This window comes from Vigna radiata, chromosome 11, assembly GCF_000741045.1.
Source record: "Vigna radiata var. radiata cultivar VC1973A chromosome 11, Vradiata_ver6, whole genome shotgun sequence".
NCBI lineage: Eukaryota > Viridiplantae > Streptophyta > Magnoliopsida > Fabales > Fabaceae > Vigna > Vigna radiata.
This window is the reverse complement of record NC_028361.1, coordinates 5,058,583-5,064,855: the sequence shown is the minus strand read 5'-3', so window position 1 is coordinate 5,064,855 and position 6,273 is coordinate 5,058,583.

Genomic DNA, 6,273 nt, shown 5'->3' with positions numbered 1-6,273 from the left:
ATATATATATATATATATATATATATATATATATATATATGTCCTTTGTAGATGGTATATATATCAAGGGATAGATAGAATAGAAGAAAGGAAAAGGCCTCCATAACCTTTTGTCAAATCTCATTAAGACTGCTTATAACTAGAGGAAGTTGAAAGAGAGAATTGACAGCTTATCCGAATGCAATCAACGCTTTAAAATGGTAGGTGTTCTAATAATTAGAGTTATTGGCTACAAAAAAAATGTGTATATATATAACCAAAAAAGTGTGTTCTATAATGGCTGATTATTTAATTAGCTATAATTAAAGTCATAAATTCATGCAAAAGGGTGAGTCACAATGCACGACTATATATGTCTTGTGAAAATAGTTTTTAATGTGTCTACGAGAAAACACTGAACATATGATCAATCAAATTTAGAATTATATACTTTCCAATTGTGTTAAACTAAAACATTAACCGTGAACCGCATGTTCTCAGTTAATTTTTTTTCACTGATAGATTAAATTTTTTTTTTTAAAATATTAAAATCAGTGTATTTGAAGTAAAAAGATAATATAAAAAATGTAGTAGAAATAAAAATGAACCAAATTTAAAAAGTTGGTGGAAAGCTAGAACAGTAGTATATTTGTAGATTACAAGTGTTTGGATAATATCCGTTTGTGTTATGTAATTGGTGTGGTAGAAGAGATGAAGCGGAATTTGTTGTGTTGTGGTATGTAAAACAAAAAGGCACACGTTTCTTCCGTAAAAATGAAAATAAGAAGTTGCAAAGCAACAAGCACTTGTCACCTAATATCTTTCTTGTTCTTTGAGAAACACCGCATATTACTAACCAAAGGTTGTTCTGAAGCAACCATCAATTAAGCTTTTTCACTAAACAACAGAGATGTCATAAATGATTCTGATATGATAAAACTGGTTTTTAAGGGAAAATTTATAATTGTTTTGAAGATTAAGGTGGTTAAGTAAATATTTGAACGTTAATTAATGAGTAGAAAGTTTAGTTATCTGGTGTCAACATAAATTTGGTGATACATTAACGTTAAGGAGGGTCCTGTAAAGAGACAGATGATGAAGATAGAAGAAAAAAGATACAAAAAAGAACCCCCACCCTAAAATTGTTTGTTTGTCTTGTATTGGTGCAACATAACTTGGTGACGAAAATTTTATACCAGGGCTTTGAATTCTGTTGTTCCATTTAATGAAGGAGCCACTGTTCCCACATGATGCAGGAGGAAATGTTCAGATCACACCACATTCGGCTGGTCCCACCATTTTCCACTGTCACACACCCGTCAACCTTCTTACAAAACAGATAACAATATTCGATCCTTTTCACATCTCAAATATTAATTTTATATTTCATATTTCTAATTCCTAAAATCGGGAAATACTTATTAGAAAATTCTTATAATAATGATTTAACCAGTTGTTATTATTATATTGACGTTGAGTTCATGACTTCATCCATTCAATGTTTCATTGTTTCATTCATAAATGAATGGATGACGAGGGTTATTTCTTATACCATTCCGTTGATTTTTTTTTTTCAATAAATTTTGAAATCCATTGAAGAAAAGAAATGGAAGTATAGGATTTTTTAAAATATAAGAGATGATTTTAGATCTTTTTAAAAATATGGTGATACAAATAGCAATGTGGGGGTAATGTAAGGAGTACCCTCTTGGAAGATTGCTTTCAGGCGGTATTGGGCAGGCCCATCTTTCAGCAGCTGGGAATTTTAGGTAGCTTAAAGCCCCATGTTTTTTTTCCCTACACCACCATATTTTCGAATTTTCATTTCGGCCCTTTTCTTTTCCTAACATATATATAAACATCGAAACTATGATTTCATAATACACATTCTTGATTTTTTTTTTTTAAATAATACTTATTTTACATAATTCTAATTCAAAAATGTTGCTGCCCGGTGACACAGGAGATGGACACAGATTTTTCTCAGTTTCTTTTTGGATCTCTATAATTTCAAGTATCTTCGTAAATTCTTAATGTTGTATTCTAATGATTTATAATTAATTTTTTTTTTCATTTTTTAATTCTAAATGTACAGTCTGAAATATAAAATTATATTTCAAAATGCATAATTTAAAATACAATTAGTTGTATTTCAAATTATACCATCGGAATATAAAAATTTGTTGGAATGCAGGTTGAAATTATGAAGATGAGGAATAAATGACCAAGGTTTTCTTCCTTACTGTATTGTTGGGAGATTTTTATTTCCTTTTATATGTTATGCTAAATTGTATTTAATGTGAGACTTCAGACCTAAAATATAAAGAAATGAATGACAGACTTTTGATCTTAAAATTCACGAGCACTGGAGAGACAGAAAATAGTGATTCATAAGGTTACATAGAAAAACGAAATTATGGGAAAGAGTAGTTATCATTGAAATATGGAATGGAAATAAACTATCACATCTATACGGTTATAAATTAAAAAAATATATAATAAATGGGACATCCAATAATAAATTTAATTATATTTTGACATGTATATAATAAACATAGTCATATAAAATAATAATAATAATAATATGTTTTTATTTAATATATTCAAAACTAAAATTAATATAAACATTAAATTTAAATTTATTAAAACAAATATGATATAAAATATATACACACGTTGTTTTTATTGAGGTCGAGATGTACTTATGTTTTTCACATTTCTATGTCAGATTCTTCTCTTAAAAAGTCAATGTGTTTTCTTGTATACTAGAAAGCCTGCAAACAAAAAACACATCCAATCAATTTATTTAAAATCAAACAAAATGAAATTCATTTCATCAACGAATAAAAGTTCAAACTAGAAACTTTTAGAAAAAGTACATGTAAAGGCTATGACTTCTAAAATAGCTCACTGACATTACACACACTAAAATGAAAAATTAAAACTATAAGGAATTAGATACAGAGGAATTGTTATCCCAATTGTCAACAACTGAATTTGGTTAAACAGGAGAATTTGGTTAAACAGGAGAATGAGCCTTCTTCAAAAGTATAACTTCATCAGTCCTTATATCCAATGTTTCTGTCTTCTTCAAATGTCTTCTTCAAATGTATAATGAAATGATTCTTGAGAAATACGAGTCTTATATGAAGTGATGAATATTAAGTGATTTTTCATACACTCACTCAATGGAGCCAGTTCCTTTGGACCATAATCTTTCTCGGTAACTTTCTTATACTTGTTTGACAATGAAACTGAAAAACAAAACGTACAATAATTAACGTACAATAATAAGAAAAAGATATATCAATTATTTAANANAGAATCAATTAACTAAATAAGGTACACTATAATCAAATATATTATTTCCTATCAGAAACAGTAAATGAAACAACAGACACATCCTATACCTTTGGTTGCATAACGCAAGTTTAGTAGAAAAACTTAATTACAACATTTTTGTTTGTATTACCTTGGACAGAACATATACGTGCTGCACGATTTGATGGGGAAAGTGTTATCTGCTTTGGGTCCAGCTCCTTTCTTATTTTCGTATCCAGGAAAATTTTTGATTGAAAATGGTACTTCTCTTATTAATTTCAACTTTTGCTTCTTTGCTAAATCAATAATTTTCCAAAAGGGAGGATCCTTCTTGTGAGTCACATGGATCTCTCCATCTTTTTCCAGCATCAATTTAGCGTTTTGAAGAAACTTCATGACCAAGTATTGGTGTTTCCTAAAACATTACATTGTAACATAAATTCATCACAATAAACATAAATTCAATCAATACATACTTAACTAAAATGAAAAAGACTTACTTTATCATCTCATTTGAGTTTTCATCATGCGAAAACNCCGCATGAGGGAAATTGTATACTATTCTGTCGAACTTTTTTCTGGAAAGAATGTAGTGTTTGCTCATTGTATGAGCATTCACCTTGTGTATGACTGTACAATTCAGATTCTCCAATTTCATTATATTTGAAGATGCTTNAGAATGTAGTGTTTGCTCATTGTATGAGCATTCACCTTGTGTATGACTGTACAATTCAGATTCTCCAATTTCATTATATTTGAAGATGCTTTCCTGTACTTGTTTGACAATGAAACTGAAAAAAAAAGCGTACAATAATTAACGTACAATAATAAGAAAAAAATATATCAATTATTTAAGACATAATCAATTATACAGAAATAATCAAATATATTATTTCCTATCAAAAGTAAATGAAACAACAGACGCATCCTATACCTTTGGTTGCATAACGCAAGTTTAGTAGAAAAGCTTAATTACAACATTTACGTTTGTATTACCTTGGACCGAACATATACGTGTTGCACGATTTGATGGGGAAAGTGTCATCTGCTTTGGGCCTAAACCCAATTGGAAAGGAGTGAAAAATAGAAAATAAGGGGTATATAAACCTAATTTTATTACTAATAAAAGACTGGGCNAAAACCCAAGCGGAAAGGGTACAAATATAAGAAACATGGCTGCAAGAGGAAAAATGGATGTATTTGTAGAAAACAGGAGTGCAGATAAGTACTACGAAAAACTAAAAAAATAAATAAAGAAATAAATAAAATAAAGAAAAGGAATGGACCTAGATTCAGGCCCAGGTGTCTCCCCAAACTCAAACTCATAAATTCAAGGGGTCGAAGTTACTCTCCCTCATTCCCGCCATTTGCACCCTCTCCCCCAGAGACCTAGGGTCTAAGAAAAGAAAAAAGAGTAAGGAAGGATCAAAATTAGGTTGATATCATTGTAACAAATGTGTTTTATTGATCTTGAAAGAATAATTAGCGTAAAATATATAGAATGTACATAACCAACGTACAATACTTAACGTATAATAATTAACGTACAATAATAAAGAAAAAATATATCAATTATTTAAGACAGAATCAATTATGCAGAAACTAAATAAAGTAAACTATAATCAAATATATTATTTTCTATCAAGCTTAATTACAACATTTATGTATGTATTACCTTGCACCGAACATATAAGTGTTGCACGATTTGATGGGAAAGTGTCATTTGCTTTGGGTCCAGCTCCTTTCTTATTTTCGTATCCAGGAAAGTGTCACCGGCGACTCAGTCAGGACTAGCCACCGTGCCACTGCAATCCCCTCCGACAACTACCACCACCATCTACACCAAAAAAAAAAACAACACCCTCGACCGCGGTAAAGAGAAACCCGACCCTAAACCCGAGAGCCCACTGCTCTCGTCATTGCTCGCCCAAAAGGCATCACCTCCGACCCAGGCCGTCACTCCGNCAGAAACAGCCACCACGAAACCCTACCCAAACCGTGCTGTTGGGTTCTCGCTCCTCCTTCCCTCTGTTTCGCTTTCCTGTGACGCATCCTCTTCACCGTTGGGGGATAAGGGAAGGTTTGGTTTCTTTTTTACCTTTTTTCAAAAATCCAAAAAAATATTCTTCTTAACGAACTTTGTTCTCATCAATTCGATTTGTTTTTTTCTTACACACACGCCCCTCATCACCCTGTAGACACACACCCCCCTCATTACCACGTTTTTCATTCTTTTTTTTCTTTTTTAATTATTATTAGGTTTAATCATTCTGATAGTTCCTATTTTTGGTGACTTTTTTCAATTAGGTCCNTCATNTTTTCTTTTTCTCAATTNGGTNCCTATTTTTGAAAAATTGAGGCAATTAGGTCAGTGTGGTTAGTTCCGTACTAACACCGTTAAAAAGGGTGACACGTGTCAGCTCGTGATTTTTTTGAATTTTTTAAATATTTTTTTAATTATTTTTATTTTTATTATTTATTTCTTTTTCTTTTAAAAATAAATTTTGCCACGTGTCAAGTTGACATTGTGTCATGTAGCAATGATAGTGTGAGGTGGCACTGACAGTGCCACGTGTCACTTTCAAACCACGTGTCATTGCGTTTGTTTCAATTTGGTCCCTGTATTTTTATTTTGTTCCAATTGGTCCTTGTATTTTTATTTTGTCTCAATTTAGTCCTAANTTTTTTAAAAATTTAAAAAAATTTGTTCCTTCCCAAATAAAATACGGTATGTACATTTTCCAAATTTTTGTCTTTAAATTTGTTTTTGTTAAGCAAATTATTAGTAATGATGTATTTCAAATCGAAATATTTAACTCTAGAAATTTTTTATGAATTATTGAGGAAGTATTGAGACTATACTTGTGTAGATTACCTTCACAAAAATATTTATTATTGAGATGTTAACTTTTATAGGTTACTCATTCACATTATTTAGGTTAAATGATTTCTTAACTACTATATAAATAAAAA